This window comes from Manis javanica, chromosome 2, assembly GCF_040802235.1.
Source record: "Manis javanica isolate MJ-LG chromosome 2, MJ_LKY, whole genome shotgun sequence".
Taxonomy (NCBI): domain Eukaryota; kingdom Metazoa; phylum Chordata; class Mammalia; order Pholidota; family Manidae; genus Manis; species Manis javanica.
The window spans coordinates 185,730,223-185,753,613 of record NC_133157.1 but is presented as its reverse complement, the minus strand read 5'-3'; the positions used below and the strand labels follow the sequence as shown (position 1 = coordinate 185,753,613).

Below are 23,391 nucleotides of genomic sequence, written 5' to 3'. Positions count from 1 at the left end.
GTCATGAGTCACAGAAATGTTTTGCATAATAGAATAATCTGGAACTGCCCTGGGTTGTTAGGGGAGGGTGGGCATTCACTTTCCCATTCCCTGTCGAGAGCTATTTTTTTTTTTTTGAGAGGGCATCTCTCATATTTATTGATCAAATGGTTGTTAACAACAATAAAATTCTGTATATGGGGGTCAATGCTCAATGCACAATCATTAATCCATCTGTTGAGAGCTATTTTAAGACTCACATTGCTAACCCAAAGTTTGTCTCATCCAGGAACTCTGCTCAGGCAGGTCTCTGCAGAGGAGGCTGTCCATTTACCTGACTCCTCTCACACCTCTGATGAAATCTGTCTCTCCTGCTCTCCATTGCTGTGGGTTAAGTCAATTCATTGAGTGTCTACTGACCCTTGAATTGGGGTTGGATGGGAAGTAGGAAAAGAGGAGATAAAACCCAAATGAGCAGCAGGTCCTGCTCTCTGGAGTCTCTCAGCCCAGCCTCATCCCTCCACCACATCTCTTAAGGGAAGAAAGAAAGTTTAAGGGATGAACAGAAAACAAGGCCCCAGGCTCACTTATGCACTTGCAGATTTCTTGGGTGCTGGGCTGAGGTGCAACCTTGGAGTCTGAAAGTTTCCTGAAGGGAGGGATGGAGGGGCTGTGGTCCTCTGCCCCACTCCAAGCCATTTCTGGTCCCCCCAGGCCTGCCAGTCCATTCCAGGCCAGTGGCCAAGGCACTGACACCCTTCCAGGGGCTCTAAGTTTTACCTAGACCTGAATCCCTTCAACACCTCTGGGAACTCAGAATCTGAGCTTTCATCCTCATAAACAGATAAACACAACAGTTTCATGCTTCTGCCTAAATTATACTTGTACAAAATGTCTAACATAACAGGGTTTTTCTATTACCATAGTAACCCCTGCGTGTGAACAGCAGACTCCAGAGAGAAGAGAATGGAAACAGAGAGAAAACCAAGCTTCAGAATGGTGCATGGACAGAGGGCCAGGCAAGATGGGCTGACAGGCCATGAGCCTGACCTTGTACGCTGGGCCTGATCTCAGCCATCAGAGTGGAAGCAATCTGTGATGCCTTTTGCAACTGTATTTGCCTACAAATTATAATATCTGGAGGTCCAGAACAGAGGCATTGCCCTGGTTTCCTCTGGTTGACATGAGGACTTTCACTTCCTGTTTCCTCCCTACCTCCCTTCCTCTCTCCCTTCTTCCTTCCCCCTTCCCTCCCTCCCTCCCTCCTTTCATTGCTTTCTTTTTCAGGAGGCCTAGGAGAAGATACTTTATTACTAAATGGTGCAGTTCTGTGGCATAGTTTGAAAGAGACAGGATGCAAACAAAGCTAAATATGATATGGGCCTGAAATCAAAGAGCTGGAAACAGTAAAGGCAGTGCCCCAAAGCTGAAAGCACTCATCTCCCTTCACAGTGTGGACAGTCCTGTGGTCTCTGACCCCCCAGGTCACAAGGCCATGGGTACAAAGCACCTCCGTTCAGGCTTCCAGAATAACAAGAGCAGCAAACAAGCAAAAACCCCAGTCACCAAGTTAGGCAGGGTGGACAGTTACAAAATCGGTCCTCGTATCAAATTTGTGTCTAGAGGAACTGAACTTGCCTACAGACAGAGTTAAGGGCAAGTGGATAAAGACCATAACATATCTGACATCATGCAGGTAAAGCACTTACCGCAGGGCCTGGATCTTGAGCTAACAGGTTTGCCACTTCATATAATGCAGTGGAAGTGTTCCCAGGAGTAGTTGCATCAGAGAAGCAGTGGGTTTCCTCCTCTAGCTCACAGTTTGTAAAATAGACTGATTCCTAAGACTGGAATCATCACCAAACTTTAGGAGAGCGTTGTCTTAAAGTAACTGTGTGTGTGTGTGTGTGTATGTCACTCACACATACACAAACCTTTCAAAAACACTTAAACCTCTAAGTGATAGAAATGGTGACATTTTATATGTTTTAAACTCCCACAGGCATTCATCTGAACATCAGAGAAGGAAAACGTAAAGGACTTAAGTTTCAGCCCGAACAGACCAGGGAGAGCTGGAATGCCCCACATCTCACCTCTGAGGCTTCCACGTGCTGATCCTCTTCCTGGATCCCCTTTCCACACTCTTCTTTTGCTAACTCCTGTGCACCCATCAGGGTAGCTCTGAACATCTTCTAACACTAAAAACTTCCCTGGTGCCCTAGGCTTGTTTAGGAGCTTAACCTAAATGAAGGCTGCTTAGGACATGTGACATTTCCTGCCTGCAATTTGACTAAGCAGCCACACGAGCCTGGAGGGACCTCTGCTAGAACTTGGCAGACAGGGCAGGGCAGAAAAGCAACAGCTATAAAAGCAATACGGCAGCAGCTGTCCATTACCAAACACTTACTGCAGGCAGGGCTAGTGCAGCCAGAGCCAGGTGAGTGAATACCTCCCGTAAATAGGTTGGCATTCATGTATCCAGCTTACAGACAAGGAAACTGAGGCTCAGAGAGGTTAAAAATCTCCCCTTCATGGAGCCAAGATGGCAGTGTGAGTAGAGCAGCGGAAATCTCCTCCCAAAACCACATATATTTATGAAAATATAACAAAGACAACTCTTCCTAGAATAGAGACCAGAGGACACAGGACAACATCCAGACCACATCCACACCTGCGAGAACCCAGCGCCACACAAAGGGGGTAAGATACAAGCCCCAGCCCAGCGGGACCTGAGCACCCCTCACCCCAGCTCCTGGCAGGAGGAGAGGAGTCGGAGCGGGGAGGAAGAGGTGGCCCAGGACTGCTAAACACCCAGCCCCAGCCATCCGCACCAGAGCGCAGACACAGTGCATGTGTGGGGACCTGGATACTAGGGAAACAGGACAGCAAGACCTGTGAGCAGGTCCCTGAGGCTGGTGCCCAGGGAAAAAGAAAAGCGAGCAAGCGGCTTTTTTTAAAATTGTTTATTTAATTTTTTTTTTTTGGAGGGCTTTTTGGAATTCTTAAAGGGACAGGGACCCCAAAACCAGACAGAAGTGTTCTGGGACACTTAGTCTAGCAGCAAGGAATCTGGTGATCTCTGAGCACTCTAACCCCCTGGGCAGCAGGGAGCACAGAGGCCCCTCATGGAGATTAATAGCCTCCCGGCCGCTCCCCCTCCAATGCGGCTTCACCATATCGGAGCAGTGGCCCGAAGCAAGCCACACCCACAGCAACAGCGGAGATAAACTCCATAGCTGCTGGGCAGGAATCAGAAGCCCTGTCTGCATGCAGCTGCCCAGCACAAGCCACTAGACATTGCTGTTCTCCCAGGAGAGGAAGGCCACAAACCAACAAGAAGGAAAGTTCTTACAGCCGTCACTCGTGCCAGCTCTGCAAACTATCTCTATCACCATGAAAAGGCAAAATTACAGGCAAAGATCACAGAGTCAACACCTGAGAAGGAGACAGACCTAACCAGACTTCCTGAAAAAGAATTCAAAATAAAAATCATAAACATGCTGATGGAGATGCAGAGAAATATACAAGCACTAAGGGATGAAGTCCAGAGGGAGATTACAGATGCCCGGAAAGAGATTACAGAAGTGAAACAAACTCTGGAAGGATTTATGAGCAGAGTGGATAAGATGCAAGAGGCCATTGATGGAATAGAAACCAGAGAACAGGAAGGCATAGAAGCTGAAATAGAGATAAAAGGATCTCCAGGAATGAAACAATATTAAGAGAACTGTGTGACCAACCCAAAAGGAACAGTATTATAGGGGTACTAGAAGAAGAAGAGAGAGAAAAAGGGATAGAAAGTGTCTTTGAAGAAATAATTGCTGAAAACTTCCCCAAACTGGGGGAGGAAACAATCGAGCAGACCACAGAAATACACAGAACTCTCAACAGAAAGGACCCAAGGACAACAACACCAAGACACATAATAATTAAAATGGCAAAGATCAAGTACAAGGAAAGAGTTTTGAAGGCAGCTAGAGAGAAAAAGGTCACCTATAAAGGAAAACCAGGCTATCATCAGACTTCTCGACAGAAACCCTACAGGCCAGAAGAGAATGGCATGATATATTTAATGCAATGAAACAGAAGGGCCTTGAACCAAGAATACTGTATCCAGCACGATTATCATTTAAATATGATGGAGTGATTAAACAATTCCCAGACAAGCAAAAGTTGAGGGAATTTGCCTCCCACAAACCAACTCTACAGGGTATTTTACAGGGACTGCTCAAGATGGGAGCACTCCTAAAACTAAACAGATGTCACCAGAGAAAATAAAATCACAGCAAAGAAAGCAGATCAACCAAATACTAATTAAAGGTAAAAAAATAAAATCAACTACCCACTAAAAGCAGTTAAAGAAAACAGGAAAGAGCACAGAATAAAACACACAACATATGAAGAATGGAGGAGGAATAAGAAGGGAGAGAAGAAAAGAATCTCCAGACAGTGTATATAACAGCTCAATAAGCGAGCTAAGTTAGGCAGTAAGATACTAAAGAGGCTAACCTTGAACCTTTGGTAACCACGAATCTAAAGCCTGCAATGGCAATAAGTACATATCTCTCAATAGTCACCCTAAATGTTAATGGACTTATTGCACCAATCAAAAGACACAGAGTAATAGAATGGATAAAAAAAGCAAGACCCATCTATATGCTGCTTACAAGAAACTCACCTCAAACCCAAAGATATGCACAGACTAAAAGTCAAGGGATGGGAAAACATATTTCAGGCAAACAACAGTGAGAAGAAAGCAGGGGTTGCAGTACTAATATCAGACAAAATAGACTTCAAAACAAAGAAAGTAACAAGAGATAAAGAAGAACACTACATAATGATAAAGGGCTCAGTCCAACAAGAGGATATAACCATTCTAAATATATATGCACCCAACACAGGAGCACCAGCATATGTGAAACAAATACTAACAGAACTAAAGAGGGAAATAGACTGCAATGCATTCATCTTAGGAGACTTCAACACACCACTCACCCCAAAGGATAGATCCACTGGGCAGTAAATAAGTAAGGACACACAGGCACTGAACAACACACTAGAACAGATGGACCTAAAAGACATCTATAGAACTCTACATCCAAAAGCAACAGGATATACATTCTTCTCAAGTGCACATGGAACATTCTCCAGAATAGACCACATACTGGCTCACAAAAAGAGCCTCAGTAAATTCCAAAATATTGAAATTGTGCCAACCAATTTTTCAGACCACAAAGGTATAAAACTTGAAATAAATTCTACAAAGAAAACAAAAAGGCTCACAAATACATGGAGGCTTAACAACATGCTCCTAAATAATCAATGGATCAACAAACAAATTAAAATAGAGATCAAGGAATATATGGAAACAAATGACAACAACAACACAAAGCCCCAACTTCTGTGGGACGCAGCGAAAGCAGTCTTAAGAGGAAAGTATATAGCGATCCAGGCACACTTGAAGAAGGAAGAACAATCCCAAATGAATAGTCTAACATCACAATTATCAAAACTGGAAAAAGAAGAACAAATGATGCCTAAAGTCAGCAGAAGGAGGGACATAATAAAGATCAGAGAAGAAATAAACAAAATTGAGAAGAATAAAGCAATAGCAAAAATCAATGAAACCAAGAACTGGTTCTTTGAGAAAATAAACAAAATAGATAAGCCTCTAGCCAAACTTATTAAGAGAAAAAGAGAATCAACACAAATCAACAGAATCAGAAATGAGAATGGAAAAATCACAACAGACTCCACAGAAATACAAAGAATTATTAAAGACTATTATGAAAACCTATATGCCAAGCTGGAAAACCTAGAAGAAATGGACAACTTCCTAGAAAACTACAACCTTCCAAGACTGACCCAGAAAGAAACAGAAAATCTAAACAGACCAATTACCAGCAACAAAATTGAATTGGTAATCAAAATATTACCCAAGAACAAAACCCCCGGGGCCAGATGGATTTACCTCGGAATTTTATCAGACACACAGAGAACACATAATACCCATTCTCCTTAAGGTTTTCCAAAAAATAGAAGAGGAGGGAATACTCCCAAACTCATTCTATGAAGCCAACATCACCCTAATACCAAAACCAGGCAAAGACCCCACCAAAAAAGAAAACTACTGACCAATATCCCTGATGAACATAGATGCAAAAATACTCAACAAAATATTAGCAAACCGAATTCAAAAATACATCAAAAGGATCATACACCATGACCAAGTGGCATTCATCCCAGGGATGCAAGGATGGTACAACATTCGAAAATCCATCAACATCATCCACCACATCAAAAAAAGAAAGACAAAAACCACATGACCATCTCCATAGATGCTGAAAAAGCATTCAACAAAATTCAACATCCATTCATGATAAAAACTCTCAGCAAATGGGTATAGAGGGCAAGTACCTCAACATAATAAAGGCCATATATGATAAACCCACAGCCAACATTATACTGAACAGCGAGAAGCTGAAAGCATTTCCTCTGAGACCGGGAACAAGACAGGGATGCCCACTCTCCCCACTGTTATTCAACATAGTACTGCAGGTCCTAGCCACGGCAATCAGACAAAACAAAGAAATACAAGGAATCCAGATTGGTAAGGAAGAAGTTAAACTGTCACTATTTGCAGATGACATGATATTGTACATAAAAAACCCTAAAGACTCCACTCCAAAACTACTAGAACTGATATCGGAATACAGCAAAGTTGCAGGATACAAAATTAACACACAGAAATCTGTGGCTTTCCTGTACACTAACAATGAACCAATAGAAAGAGAAATCAGGAAAACAACTCCATTCACAATTGCATCAAAAAGAATAAAATACCTATGAATAAACCTAACCAAAGAAGTGAAAGACCTATACCCTGAAAACTACAAGTCACTCTTAAGAGAAATTAAAGGGGACACTAACAAATGGAAATTCATCCCATGCTCGTGGTTAGGAAGAATTAATATTGTCAAAATGGCCATCCTGCCCAAAGCAATATACAGATTTGATGCAATCCCTATCAAATTACCAGCAACATTCTGGAACAAATAGTTCAAAAATTCATATGGAAACACCAAAGATCCCGAATAGCCAAAGCAATCCTGAAAAAGAAGAATAAAGTAGGGGGGATCTCACTCCCCAACTTCAAGCTCTACTACAAAGCCATAGTAATCAAGACAATTTGGTACTGGCACAAGAACAAAACCACAGACCATTGGAATAGATTAGAGACTCCAGACATTAACCCAAACATATATGGTCAATTAATATTTGATAAAGGAGCCATGGACATACAATGGCGAAATGACAGTCTCTTCAACAGATGGTGCTGGCAAAACTGGACAGCTACATGTAGGAGAATGAAACTGGACCATTGTCTAACCCCATACACAAAAGTAAATTCAAAATGGATCAAAGACCTGAATGTAAGTCATGAAACCATAAAACTCTTAGAAAAAAACATAGGCAAAAACCTCTTAGACATAAACATGAATGACCTCTTCTTGAACATATCTCCCCAGGCAAGGAAAACAACAGCAAAAATGAACAAGTGGGACTATATTAAGCTGAAAAGCTTCTGTACAGCAAAAGACACCATCAATAGAACAAAAAGGTACCCTACAGTATGGGAGAATATATTTGTAAATGACAGATACGATAAAGGCTTGATGTCCAAAATATATAAAGAGCTCACCCACCTCTACAAACAAAAAACAAATAATCCAATTAAAAAATGGGCAGAGGAACTGAACAGACAGTTCTCTAAAAAAGAAATACAGATGGCCAACAGACACATGAAAAGGTGCTCCACATCGCTAATTATCAGAGAAATTGAAATTAAAACCACAATGAGGTATCACCTCACACCAGTAAGGATGGCTACCATCCAAAAGACAAACAACAACAAATGTTGGCGAGGTTGTGGAGAAAGGGGAACCCTCCTACACTGCTGGTGGGAATGTAAATGAGTTCAACCATTGTGGAAAGCAGTATGGAGGTTCCTCAAAATGCTCAAAAGACTTACCATTTGACCCAGGAATTCCACTCCTAGGAATTTACCCTAAGAATGCAGCACTCAAGTTTGAAAAAGACAGATGCTCCCCTATGTTTATCGCAGCACTATTTACAATAGCCAAGAATTGGAAGCAACCTAAATGTCCATCAGTAGATGAATGGATAAAGAAGATGTGGTACATATACACAATGGAATATTACTCAACCATAAGAAGAAAACAAATCCTACCATTTGCAACAACATGTATGGAGCTAGAGGGTATTATGCTCAGTGAAATAAGCCAAGTGGAGAAAGAGAAATACCAAATGATTTCACTCATCTGTGGAGTATAAGAACAAAGGAAAAACTGAAATAACAACATAGCAGCAGAATCACAGAACTCAAGAATGGACTAACAGGTACCAAAGGGAAAGGGACTGGGGAGGATGGGTGGGTAGGGAGGGATAAGGGGGGGGAAGAAGAAAGGGGGTATTATGATTAGCATGCATAATGGGGGGGGAGAAAGGGGAGGGCTGTACAACACAGAGAAAACAAGTAGTGATTATACAACATTTTGCTATGCTGATGGACAGTGACTGTAAGGGAGTTTGTTGGGAGGGACCTGGTATAGGGGAGAGCCTAGTAAACATAATGTTCTTCATGTAATTGTAGGTTAATGATAACAAAAAATTAAAATTAAAATTATAATTAAAAAAAGGGATTACTCCCTGATAGGATAAAACCAACTGAAAATCACCGATTAATGCATACTTTAAATATCCTTAATTTTGATCATTTAAAGGGTGTGAGATGATCAGCTATGGAAGTACATTTTTCTGATAATATACCTTTCTCTAAAAAAAAAAAAAGCAAAGCAGTTCCTGTGTGGTGATCTCCAATAAATTCTTCACAATGGTGTAAAGGGCATATCAAAGTGTGGGCAAAGGGTTTGTTGTGTTTACACAGAGGATCAATTTGGCCACCCAGAAAACGAATTAAGATACGATATGAAGAAGAACTTCCAACATCAACATTCTCTGTAAGAGTCATTCCAGAAGATGATCATCAAAAACTTCAACAAAGATCCTGGTGCTGTTGCAGTTGTAGCTGCATTCATCCTACCAGTTCCCGGACTTGCCATTGGAATGAAGAAGGAGATATCTAAGCTGGCCTGTGCATACAGTAAAACAACAAATTTGACTGGATCTATACTGTCAGAACTCAACCAAGAATTAGGAGAAGTGCAAGTTGCAGTGCTCCAAAATCTTGCGACTATAGACTATCTACTGTTAAAAGAACATATGGGATGTGAACAGTTCCCAGAAATGTGTTGTTTTAATTTGTCTGATTTTTCTCAAAATATTCAAATTCAGTTAGACAATATCCATCATATCATTGATAAGTTTTCACAAATGGGCCAAATGCCTAGGGTGCCTAACTGGTTTTCTTGGTTTCACTGGATATGGCTGGTAATTATAGGTCTGCTTTGGTTATGTAGCTGTATTCCTATTATGTTAATGTGTGCATGCAATTTGATTAGTAATTTAAAACCTATACACACTTATGTTACACTACAAGAAGATATGTCAAAGAAATAATCAATCTTCCCATGTTTTCTTCCATCTGCTACTTCTATAGCTTCTCTTCTTCCTTCATAATTACAACCCCTAAGTAGAATTCATGCCTCATATCGAAACTACTGAGTATCATAATTCTTCCAAGTGGTAAAGATACCTCGAGACAAATGCTGGGCATAGAAGCCACAGGGCATAAATCTGCAAAGAAGTAAAAAGCTAACCTTTTCAAACAATGTTTCTTCTCTCTCACTTACCAACTTTACATTTCCCTGTATAGCCCCGGAAGATGACTGGTTAGCCAGAGATGGGTAAGATTCCTCAAGGGAGGAACAACCTAAGACAGGCACAGTCACAGGGGGAATATCAGGTGAGAAATTGGGGATCACCAGAGGTGAGGCTTAGAACCTCACCCCCCACTGTTTTGAGAGAAATCTTCTGCATCTGTGGATGTTTTGTTGCCCTTGTCTAGCCTGGATTAATACTTAGTCTGTAGGCACACACTTGATCATCTACATTTGCCCTCTTTCAGCACTAAACTATATTTTCTACCTTTATCTTGCATCTACCTACCACTTCAGCATTTTATTACAAAATAAATAATAATAATAATAAGGGAGAAATGTGGGATTCACATATAAATCAAGTATAAAAATCAAACGAATAATCATAATTGACCTGATTGTTTATAGTTCATGATGCGTGATCAAAACTGAAAGTTTCTGTGATGACTGCCCTTGCACTGTTCACCATGTAAGAACTTATTCACTATGTAAGAACTTGTTCACCATGTAAGAACTTATTCGTTATGCTTCAGAAGATTGGAGACTGTTGAGAATTAGACTTGGGGTTGATTAATGATTGTGCATTGAGTCCCCTATACAGAATTTTATTGTTGTTAACAACCATATGATCAATAAATATGAGAAATGCCCTCTCAAAAAAAAAATTCTTCCCTTAGTGGAGATGCAATGTACAGCATGGTGACTATAGCTAATAACACTGTATGTTGTATTTGAAAGTTGCTAAGAGAGTACATCTTAAAAGTTCTCATCATGAGGAGAAAAATGGGTGACTGTGTGCAGTGATGGATGTTAACTAGGCTTATTGTTAATCATTTTGCAATATATACAAATATTGAATCATTATGTTGTACACCTGAACTAATACAATGTTATATGTCAATTATACCTCAATTTTAAAAAGAGATCAATTCTTGCTTATATTTAAATTGCTTCAGTATACTAGTGAATGACATAAATTTGTATCATTAAGAGAAAAAAAATTTCCCTTAAATTAAACAGTTATCAATTGGCAAAGCAGGTGCATAAACACAGGACTTGTGCCAACACCCACGGTCTTCCAGTGTACTTAGCTGCTCCCCATACATGGTCACTAGACTTTCTGTGCTGCTTTCACCATCCATGTCTGTTGACAGAGATTCTAAAACAGAGAAATGTGGCCATTTTGTGCCAACAGCTTCTTGCCTCCTTTGTAAGCCCTGGTCAAAATCCTGGCAGCCAAAAATCAAGAGCTAAATTCTGAAGAAGTGAAACCAGGGTATAACCGGCCCCTGCAAAGGCCTGGGTGATGGCCCAGGGGAGCTGTGTGCTCTGCTCAGGGCAGTCAGCATTCCTATTTCATCGTCCATTGATTTCTAGCCAAATGTATGCAAGGCCTAAGAGCTGGAAGCTTTGCCTTGGTTCTAACCCACACACAGTGTCTTCTTCTGATTTTAAAATATTCTTCTCTTATTCAAAGTTGTGTTTGTAATGAAGATGCCTGAAGGTCGATTTGAAAATGTCAGACACCATCAGTGACAGAGAGAAGAAAAAGGTGGCTGGCTGGCTGATGCACAAGTACCCCATGTGTGTCGTTTCCTATTCAGTGCAGTGGAGGCGTGCCACCCTGCAAGGTGCCTCTGCTGCTCCTCCCCCCACACTCCCCACCACAGCCCCCTGGTGAAATGATGACCAGGGGCAGTATGGCCCGGGGCTTAAAGCAGGCCTTCAGACAGACGGGCAACCTCTGGCTGCTGCCTGTATGAGCCTGCGAGAGTCCATTCTGAGTCTCAGATTCCTCATCTGTAAAATGGGGATACCAATGCCCTCATACAGATGTTGAGGGAATTAAATAAAATGATGTCTATAAAGTATTTAAACAGCACAACCTAGAACACAGTGAATAGTATGGTTCAGTAAACAAATCCGGTCAAGTTTAGATTAGCCAGCAAGGGAGGTTTCATTCTGTTCAGATTCCTTTGATTCATTCCAAATTCCCCTTTGACAATAAAATTCCTCTTCTAGAATATGACTTACATTTTTCCAGAGGTAGGAAGTACATGGAGATTAAGTCCCTGAAGAATGCAGAGAGAGGGGAGAAAGGGGCGGAAAGGAGGATAGTGGGTAGAATAGTCAAGATTCTAAATGGCCCACCCTCTGGTACACAAGTCCTGACTAACCCCCTTCTCTTATGGAAGCAGGACTTGGGAATATGATGGGAAGTTTCTCCTGTGACTCTGCTGTGCTGCATAGGATTCCATCTTAGCTGACTGACAAGAGAGATTTGTCCTGCAGGCCCCAAAGAGGGAGGCAAGCTGCCACGTTGAGCACTGCCTGTGGGGGCCGCACAGCTGGGACCTGAGGGACGCCTCCCAAGGCTGAGAGCCACCCTGGCTGACAGCCATCGAGAAAGCAGAAAATATAGACATACAACCAGAAGAACTGAATTCTGGCAACAAACTGAATGAGCTTGGAAGAGGACCTGAGCTCCAGAGGACACTACAGCCCCAGCTGATGGCTGGTGAGACCCTGAGCACAGCACCCAGCTCTGCTGGGCCCAGACTTCTGACCCACGGAAATTTCTCCTGCAGTACCTGCCCTATGACGGGCAGGCATTCCTTAATGCAAGGGCCCTTGTCAGACTGTCAGCCCTTCGAGGGCACATATTGTGTCTCATTCTCATTTTTCCAAACTTCAGGCCTAAAATTTTAGTCATACCTCCTTTTTTTTTTTCCACATCCTGTACCTGATCCACAGAAAATCCTGCCAGTTCTATCTCCATAATATATCCAGATTTCTGCTGCTTCTCAACACCTCACCACCCTCCTCCCAGCTCCATGCCACCTTGGTCTCTTGTATTAGGATAGGGGTCTTCTAGCTGATCTCCCTGCTTCTTCCCCAACCTCCCCCATCCACTCCTTTGTCACCACAGCAAATCATGTCACTCCTCTGCCCAAAACCCTCCAATGGCTCCCTGTTTCATTCAGAGTTGAAGTCAAAGTTGTTTTGGCGTCCTATAAGGCCTATATGATCTGCCCTACACCTTATTTCTCTGAACTCATCTCCTGCTACTCTTCCCCTCACAAATGGTGTCCCAGCCATGCTCTTGACTCCTTAGCGATCATAACAAGAAGTCTTCTCCATCAGGACCTTTGCATGGCTTTTCCTCTGTTTGGATGGATCTTCCCCAGACATCTACAGGGCATGCTCCCTCGCCTCCCACAGGTCATTATTTAATATCATCATTACAGGGAAGCCTTCCATAATCACCCAATTTAAAATGTCAGCACCCCACTTAGCACTTTCCAACCCTCTTCCAGCTGTACTTTTCTTCGGAAACTTATCTAACAGTACATAAAATTTCATAAAGAGGAACCTCATTTAAAATGGAGTTGGGGAGCTCTCATGCATGTATGCCACTCCTCATAGCTTACTTCACATTCCTGGGCAGGAAGGGGCTTACTTGACTACCCCATCTGGAGGAAGGAAGATTTTCTCTTTGCCCAGCAACAGCCCAGACAATGAGAAGCCATCACCTATCAACCAGTGAGAAGTTGCCACACTTCAAACTCCCAGTTTCCTCCAATGGACTGGGCTTTTGTTCAAAATAGGCCCTCCCAACTCCCTCCTTTCCTCTATAAAAGAACACTTTTCTCCTTTGTTCTTGGGGACTTCCCTATTGTTTGCCTTAGTTTGCATGTCCAGAATTGCATTACCTCTGCTATTCCTGAGTAACTTCATTTTGCTTGTAAAACAACTGGCTATTTTATTTTTAAGGTTGATAATAGTATATAATTTATATATGTAAACTGTTTGTCTCTACCACCCTCCCCATAGATTATAAACTCCATGAAGGTGGCTTTGTTCTTTGCTGTATAACTGACATCTAGAACACATAATAGTTGCTCAACACATATTGATAATTGAGTGATGGAATGAATGGATCTTTGCATCCCCAACACAATGTCTGACCCATAGTAAAAGGTCAGTAAATATGTTGAACTCATGAACAAATGACTGACTGAACCAGGAAGTGAAGACTGGAGAGAACTAATATGCTGTACAAAGCCTCTGTAAGAAGCTGGCATTAGGACAGAGTGGCAGGAACCTGATGTTGCAGGAGTGGACTGAGGAAGGGGAGAGGAGGAGAGCAGTGACATTCAAGTGGTTCATTTCATCCAGGATTGAGTTCAATTAATCCCCTAAAAGGCAACTCAATTCTGTTTCTCTTTCATCCTTCAAGTTCAAGTTCTATTAACAAAAGCTGCTGCCCACAACATGAATCTTGATTTAGAGGGTAGGAGGAGGGCTGTTTTTGTGCAGATGGGAAAAAACACAAGAATGGCAGCCCCACTGACTTTGCTGGGTGGGCAGTAAAACAAAGGTCCACTTGTGCTGGTGTGTAGCCTGGCCAAAGGTAAAGCTGGGAGGAGAAAATGGGGAAAGAATGACCCTGGTGCAGTGCTCCAAATCTGGTCAATCCTGTAACACAAGCTGTATCCGTGACTCACTTAACTGCCACGGGTGGTGTGTGTCAGAGTTGAATCTGGGTAAATCTGGTGGCTGTTTTTGGAACCCAGTTCAACCTGGAAACTTTTTGTACCAGGTTTCTTTCTGGTCTATGCTTTCTCCAGTGTACAGTTTACCTACCTCAGACCTAGACCCCAGAAGAGATGATGTGTCCCATCTGCTCTGAGTCTAACACCAGGACATGCAGGGAAAAATGAAACTATCCTTGTAAATTGTGGCCATACACACTTTGTAAGTTTGTGAATATGTACGTATATAAGTTTCACACATATGTAAATAAGAATGTCCTGGCATCTCCAAAGTGGGAAGAAACTTAAGGTCCTGGACACACAGCCATTAAAGACACTAGACAAGGTGGTTGGTTATTTATGATTTTAAAGATTAAACAAGAACAAATGTGTATTTAAGGTGGGAATGCAATATAGAGCTTTAGATTCCATAACATCTGTTGTGGTTCTGAGTTTTCATTTTTTTGTTTTATAGTTACCTGCAGAGAGAATGCAAATCCCATTTTTAAAAAGCTATCATGTGACTCTATGTATTTCCATTCCCTTTAAATCTGTAAAACACTTATTAAATCTGAATAATGTTTTCTTGCAGAATACTCTAAATTAAGACAAACAGGGAACTTAATTTTGTTGATGTTGTGAAATAGGCAACTTAAAAGTACTTAGTGTTTACTCAAAAGACCTCAAATAGCCAAAGTAATCCTGAGAAGGAAGAATAAAGCAGGGGGTTATTACGCTCCCCAACCTCAAGCTCTACTACAAAGCCACAGTAATCAAGACAATTTGGTATTGGCACAAGAACAGACCCATAGACCAATGGAACACGCTAGAGAGCCCTGATATAAACCCAACCATATATGGTCAATTAATATACGATAAAGGAGCCATGGACATACAATGGGGAAATGAAAGCCTCCTCGTCAGCTCGTGTTGGCAAAACTGGAGAGCTACATGCAAGAGAATGAAACTGGATTATTGTTTAACCCATACACAAAAGTAAACTCAAAATGGATTAAAGACCTGAATGTAAGTCATGAAACCATAAAACTCTTAGAAGACAACATAGGCAAACATCTCCTGAATATAAGCATGAGCAACTTCTTCCTGAACCCATCTCCTCAAGAAAGGGAAACAAAAGCAAAAATGAACTCATGGGACTACATCAGACTAAAAAGTTTTTGTACGGCGAAGGACATCATCTACAAAACAAAAAGGCATCCTACAGTATGGGAGAATATATTTGTAAATGACATATCTGACGAAGGGTTAACATCTAAAACATATAAAGAACTTACACACGTCAACATCCAAAAAGCAAATACCGATTAACAAATGGGCAGAGGATATGAACAGACAGTTCTCCAAAGAAGAAATTTAGATGGCCAGCAGTCACATTGAAAAGATGCTCCACATCACTAATTATCCGGGAAATGCAAATAAAAAACACAATGAGATATCACCTCACACCAGTAAGGATGGTCAGCATCAAAAAGACTAAGAACAACAAATGCTGGCAAGGATGCAGAGAAAGGGGGACCCTCCTACACTGCTGGTGGCAATGTAAGCTAGTTCAACCATTGTGGAAAGCAATATGGAGGTTCCTCAAAAAACTGAAAATAGAAATACCATTTGACCCGGGAATTCCACTCCTTGGAATATACCCAAAGAATACAATTCTCAGATTCAAAAAGACATATGCGCCTCTATGTTTATCACAGCATTTTTTGCAATAGCCAAGATATGGAAGCAACCTAAGTGTCCATCAGTAGATGAATGGATAAAGAAGATGTGGTACATATATACAATGGAATACTATTCAGCCATAAGAAAGAAACAAATCCTACCATTTGCAACAACATGGATGGAGCTGGAGGACATTATGCTCAGTGAAATAAGCCAGGCGGAAAAAGACAAGTGCCAAATGATTTCCCTCATTTGTGGAGTATAACAATGAAGCAAAACTGAAGGAACAAAATAGCAGCAGACTCAGAGACTCCAAGAAGGAACTAGTGGTTACCAAAGGGGAGGGGTGTGGGAGGGCGGGTGGGGAGGGAGGGAGAAGGGGACTGAGGGGTATTATGTTTAGTACAGATGGTGTGTGGGATCACGGGGAGAACAGTGTATCACAAAGGAGGCACACAGTGGATCTCTGGCAACTTGCTGCACTGATGGACAGTAACTGCATTGGGGTATGGGTGGGGACTTGATAATATGGGTAAATGTAGTAACCACATTGTTTTTTCATGTGAAACCTTCATAAGAATGTATATCAATCATACCTTAATAAAATTTTTTTAAGTGCTTAGTGTTTGATTTGAGGATAAATTGTTCCAAGGACAGCATAAAATGAGAGATCTCAAATAACAGAAGCCTATTTTCATGTTTGTATAACTGTAATTTATAAGTAATATAAAATGTAATAAAACTATTCTGCAATGAGGTTTTTGTTAATTTCAGAACCTATAAGAAATATCATAGCTGCTGTGCTATCTGCATTTCTAGAGCATAGCTTAATCAAATTAGTACTAAACTTTCACTATTTCCAATTGTCATAAAATAAAGTTCTTGGCATGTTTCTATCACCAGCTTTTCTTGTTAGGAGAGCTCTGGTGTTAAAGAATTTGCAATCTCTTTCCTAGAAATCTGAGACGTTTGCTTCACCTCCATGTTTATTAAATCCTGAAACTTCCTTGAAAAGAAACCAGAAAAAAAAAAAAAAACCTGAAATCTTGCATAAAATTTCCTCTAAAGGCTTTTAATGTAAAATAGATCATGACATAAGACAAAGATCACATTTTTTTCAAGCTTGAACTGACATTAGTAATGTCCTAATCTGGATTTTTAAAGACGGTATAGTTACTAATCAGAATTCTACAGTTCCTCTTAAATATTAATTATGCCACGTTTCTTAGGAGAAGCCTGATAAGTAATTGATTTTCATTGAACTTGATTTCAATATTTACAAAAGGATTAATAGAAGTTGTTTATATATCACTTAATCTTCTTGGAAGAAAAAGAGTTATTTACCTTATAGCATCATTAATACAGCCACAATCATATCAAGCTTTCTAGGACAATCCGATTCAAATACAGCTGACCCTTGAACTACACAGGTTTAGGGGCTCCAACCCCTGCATAGTTGAAAATGCATGTATAACTTTTTTGGGGGGCGGTACCAAATTTCTTTATTTGAAGGAATGGTACAAATGAAAGGACTTACGTAGATGTTTTGGTACAACATGTATAACTTTTGACTCCTCAAAAGCTTAACTACTAATAGCGTATGGTTGACTGGAAGCCTTACTGATGACATAAACAGTCAATTAACATGTTTTTATGCTGTATGTATCATATACTATATTCTTCAATAAACAAACTAAAGAAAAAAGCATGTTTTTTCAAATTGTCGCAAATTTCCAACTATCTTTTTCGATACATTTACTGAAAAAAAGTCTCCATAGAAGTAGACATGCACTTTTCAAACCAGTGTTGTTCAAGGGTCAATTGTAATTTAATTCTTTCCACAGATGGCAATGGGTTAAATGTTAAATTTACCCAAAGAGATTTAAATTTTATGAGCTTTCTTTTTCATAAAACCAAATTCAGAAATTAGCAAGAACCCTTGGTGAGACCACACTTCCCACTTTTTAGTTTAGAAAATGTCGCAGTGGCCATGAACTTTTATTGAGGACTCTATTTCTAGAGCTGATGGGATCGTTTTTTAATTTATCCCAACGTCTCTACGAGAACGCCAAGTAAGAGGGGTATTTATGACTGGATGGTACATTTGCTTTCAGTGGGGCCACATTCCCAGGTCACAGGGTAAAGGAGGGGAGAAAGAGGAGAAGCCAGGCCTCCAGACTTGAGGGCTAGGTCCGCTGAGTATGGGGGTTCACATCAAAGTGCCAAAAACTGTCTCCCCAGAGGGATTCTGCAGTGAGAAGGGCTGCATTTCAGTATTATTCAAGTTGCTATCAAGTTCATGTATTATTTTCATAAATAAATAAAATATTTCTATTTATTTAGAAATAGCTACAACTGTATGAATGCATCCAAACATGAAATTCAGAATCATCCTTACATCTCTCACACATTTGATAAATGCTTGCTATATTTCAGGATCATTATTTTTAGCTTGAAGGCCTAAAAAAATAAAAATAAAAAACAGGCCAAGAAGTATGAATTTTAAGGATTTGTCCCTGGTAATATTGGCTGGCATGGCAGAGAGTAGATGCGGAACTATTAGAAGCAAACTGGATTTCAACCCTGCTTCTAAGAGGCCGGTCTGACTACAAAGGGCAGGCGATTCTCTGCAGCCAGGGAGCAGGAGCTTTGATCCTCTGGAACTGTAATAAACAACTTCGAGTAAATGAATCAGGCAGCACGGTGCCTGGAGGAGTCCAGCAGCCTCTCTGTGATGGTGTTCTTTGTTTTTACTGAGCTAATCTCGTAAATGTGTGCTAGGCTCAACACTGTGCATATTTAGGCTCACTTATCATATTTTTCCATATGTTTACTCCATACAGAAAGGCAATCAAAGCCCTATTGCCGTGGAGCTCATTAAGTATACATATCTCTGTATAGGCTCTAGCTCCATCCACCATCCAGATATCTACGTATCTACTTACCTAACCTATTTATAATTAATCAACTCAAGCTGATAACAAAATATCATAGACTGGGGGCTTAATCCATAGACATTTCTTCTCACTGCTCTGGAGACTAGAAGTCCAAGATCAAGGCAGATTCAGTTCCTGGTAAGGTCCGGTTGTCTGGCTTGCAAATGGCCACGTTTTGTTGTCTTTACAGGGTAGAGGGAGAAATATCTGTAGTCTCTTCCTCTTCTTACAAAAGCACTAATACCATCATGGCAGCTCCGCCCTCATGACTTCTTCTACATCTGATTGCCTCCCAAAGGCCCCATCTCCAAATACCATCTCTCACTGGGGAAGGGCTTCAACCCAAACTTAATTTAAATATGAATTTTTTGGGGGGTGAGCCCAAAAAGTCAGCCCATACCTCTATCCATCCATCCATCTATCTTTATGTATAGAATAATAACATGGCTTATAAATTACTTCCCTATGTTATCTTTCAAAACTCTGGTGAGGTAAATAGGTCATAGAGAAATCACTGAGTTCACTGAGACACTTATGGTTGAGTCAAATTTCTGTGATTACAAAACCAGCAGGTGCAGGGACCTCAGCCCATGTCTCCGTCCTCCCCTCCTCCCTCCCTCCCACTTGCTGACTCGATTCTAGCCACATTAGTTTACTTACTGCTCCCTGAATATAACAGGTATCCTTCTTCTTGACTTTTGCAGTAATTACTCCCATTACGTGGTGTCTTGCCAATGGGTTTCAGCCCCCAGCAAGGTCACTATGGATTCAGTGTGACCAAAGAAATGACAGTAGAATATTTCTTTGGGGTGAAAGGGTTCATTACCCGACTTGTTCTCACAGCAGTAGATCAAGCACTAGTGTCTCTGCCTCTACCCAGAGCACTGGGCCAAGTTCTGTATGTAAGCTTATTGCCTATGGGTGTGGAAGCAGTAGCCTAGCAACAGGCCAGTTACATCCTCAAGTAGTTTAAGTTCAGTGAGGATCCTGGCCATAGAAACCCCAACTTCCCCACACTCCACCCCTCCAGGATTCTCACCTTACAATCTACATGCTTTCAATGTTCTGCAATAGTCCCTGTGAGAGAAAGCTGGAGCACTGTAACCAGATTCCACAACAGCAACAGAAGCTAACAACAACTTAGAGATAATAACAAAAATTAAGATACAACAAGATTTTGATACAGGTAACAAAGATTATAATAGTCCTCAAGCCAAGGAAGTTCCTAATCCACAAAGACCTTAGGGGCAATAAGACACATGTTTTAATGACACCAATATAGACAAATCTTGTCCATCAGGTAAGATGATGCATTTAAGAGAGTGGTCCTGTGATAGGACTGTAGCAGGAAGGGGGTCCCTTCCAGGTCTAGTATACCATACTTTTACTCCTTTCCCCATGGGGGTTACTGAAGGGTCTATGTATAGTGCTACTGGAGGTGCATGCACTGGCCATAATGATAAAACAAAACTCCCCGGTAAGATGCTCCTACCTTCTGGCCATTCAGGATATACTACTGTAATCTTTGGGGGCCACTCTGCAGTTATTCCAGGAATACACAGGAGGCCAGCTTCCAGGCCTTGTCCCCAAGGTGCCAGGAGAGCCAGCCCTCATTGGTCCATGTGTTGAAAGGGACAAGACCACATCCACTCAATGGATTCTCCGGGGTTCAGTGCAGTTGGTGCTGGCAGCAAGATATTATTCTGGTGGCCGAACCTCAGCTTCAGTGATTCTTCCTTGGTTTGTACTTGCAGTTGTATAGGGGAGGTGTTCATATGTGTTAACATGTCTATGGGACTCAGAGCTCCCTTTCAGGGTCTCTCATTCAAACGCCGTAGCACAGTCCATGAGCGGACTGACCATCCCCACAGACTACTGGTATTTGACTTCAGTCCAGATTTTAACAGCCATTGTGCCTCTCTATCATGTCTGCCAAGGTAGGATTGTATGACACATGAAACTTACACTTGATTCCCAGCTGTCGTACCCATTCTTGCAGTGTATGTCCAGTAAAATGGGTGCCCTGATCACTCTCAAATACCTGGGGTTGGGCATAGGAGGCAAAGAGACGCTCCAGGCCTCTTTTGGTCATCTGCTGATCTGCACAATGGGTAAGAAAAGCAACCAAAAGTCCAGTAGCTATGTCCACACAAGTCATGACATACCGATATCCTTCTGACACAGGTAGAGGCCCAATACACTCTATCTGCCACCTGATGAGAGGTATAGGCCCCTTAGCTATTGTCCCATGTTGCTGTGGAACTCAGTGTAAGTCCCTTTTAGAGCATATGACACACTCCTACTGGGCTCTCCTAACTTCTTCAAAGGTCAAAGGCAAGCTCCACTGACAGGCTAAACCCACATTGTTTTTTGCCCTGCATGCAACAAATGCTGGTGTAACCATTGGGCTATATCAGAGGCAGGCTTTCCTTCTAACCAATGTATCTGGGCCAATTTATTTGCTTCATCATTTCCTGGGGATGCCAGTGGCAAATGACCTGTCACATGGTATACTGTAATTATTTTAGTCTGACCACAGGCCCATAAGTCTTGCCACAATTCTTGCCCCCAAAGGGGTTGGTGACCAACCAGCCAGTTGGCACAGTACCGGGATGGTAGCCACAAGGTCAAGCCCCAATAGACAGCCCAGCTGCCAGTGCAGACAACTATAGGGGAGGGCTCCTGGCTGATCACAGCCACACGGCCCACAACTCTGCCCATTGGCTGCTCTTCCCCCTCACCAGCTTCTACCAATATTGTCTCAGTCTTAGGATGGAAAGCTATGGTCCTCCATTTTGGGGGCTGCCTGCAGCTGGAGCCATCTGTATAGCATGCATCTTCCGGTATAGGGGCTCTTCCCTCCCAATAGAGACTCTCTGCTACTAATGGTTCAAAAGCAAGTTCTTCCTGCTTTTCACTAGTCATATGTCACTGGCCCCAACAAGCATTGAAGTTCTTCACTCAAGGGGCTACTAGACAGGGCACTATGCTGCTGTAGGTAAGCACCCCACTTTGCCAGTGTGGGCATTTGTACAACACCACTCCTTGGTTTTTGGGTCCAGTCTCGTACCCACCCCAAGATGGGATAGGTGATTATTACCTTTATTGGGGCCATTCCAATGATGGGTTCTGTAGCCAGCAAGGCATGATACATGGAAGCCAGTTGTTTTTCTATCAGTGTATTGTACCTCTGCCCCTTTCCAGAGTTGTGACCAGAATCCAATAAGTTGGCAAGTTTGTTTAAGCTGCTGCCAGAGACACCAGCCATAACTGTCTTCAGTTACATGAACATCCAGCTCACAGGGTATTGATGGGTCTATCACACTCAAGGCCTGCATGGCCTTGACTGCCCATTTTGCTGTAGTAAAGGTAGATGCACATGTCTCATCCCAGTCCCACCTGATGTGCTTTCATACCAACTGGTATAAGGGCTTCAGAATTTGTGCCAAGTGTGGGATAAACACTCTCCAGTAGCCTAGAAGACCCAGAAACTCCTGTAGCAATGCTATAGTTGTAAGGTAAGAAAGGCCTGGACTTTATCTATAACTGCTTCTGGCATAACTTTGGTCTTACCTGACCAGACGACCCCCAAGAATTTGAAAGACAAACCAGGTCCCTGAACCTTGGTACTGTTCACAGCCCATCCTTTCTCCTGTAAATGTTACAGCAGTTGAGATGCTGCACCTTCTAGGTCTGAAAGAGAATCGGATGTGAGCATGATATCATCAGTATAATGGTACAGCCACACCATTGGCAGTTTCTCCATGTAGCTAAGTCCTGGGCTACAAGTCCATGACAGATGGTTTCCTATGCCATAGCAAGGATTACCTAGCCTCCAGCAAGATCAGAACAGTGGAAGAGAAAAGGGAAAAGGCAACCCATTTTTCCTCCTTCAGACTTTCCTTCCCCCTGGACTATCAGCCCATACACTCAACACACAGATTTCAGGACTCAGCATGTGCAGTCATAAGGTATGGCTACTTCCATGTCCCAGTCACTGGGCCACAGAAAATTTTTCATAGTTAAGTCTGGCTCACAACATCACCCTTCACATATGTCAATTCTTCCTCTGTAGCTGAGTCAGAGAGTAAAAACAGAGCAGAGGCAGATTAATAAAAATATGCTTTAATATGAATATATAAGGTATATATACAATCTTGGAAAGATTAGAGCCCATTTTGGTAAATGGACAGGAGGAAATAAAGCACCTAAAAAGAGCTAGTTTATTAGTTAATTAGTTAGTTATTATTAGTCTTGTTAGTTCCAAGACTAGAGAAAACTATCCTTACAACATACACACTCTTGAGGTGTATTTTGGTAAATGGACAGGAGGAAATGAAGCACCTATAAACAGCTAGCTTATTCGTTATTTATTTAGTTAGTTAATTAGTTATTATT

At 41.6% G+C, this 23,391-nt stretch overlaps 1 long non-coding RNA gene across 1 annotated transcript in view; it reads right to left on the bottom strand.

Annotated features, from left to right (window-relative positions):
• The window catches only part of LOC118967848 (uncharacterized), a 108,230-nt gene that overhangs the window by 45,072 nt on the left and 39,767 nt on the right, over window positions 1-23,391 (bottom strand). The gene's annotated exons all lie outside the window — the stretch shown is intronic.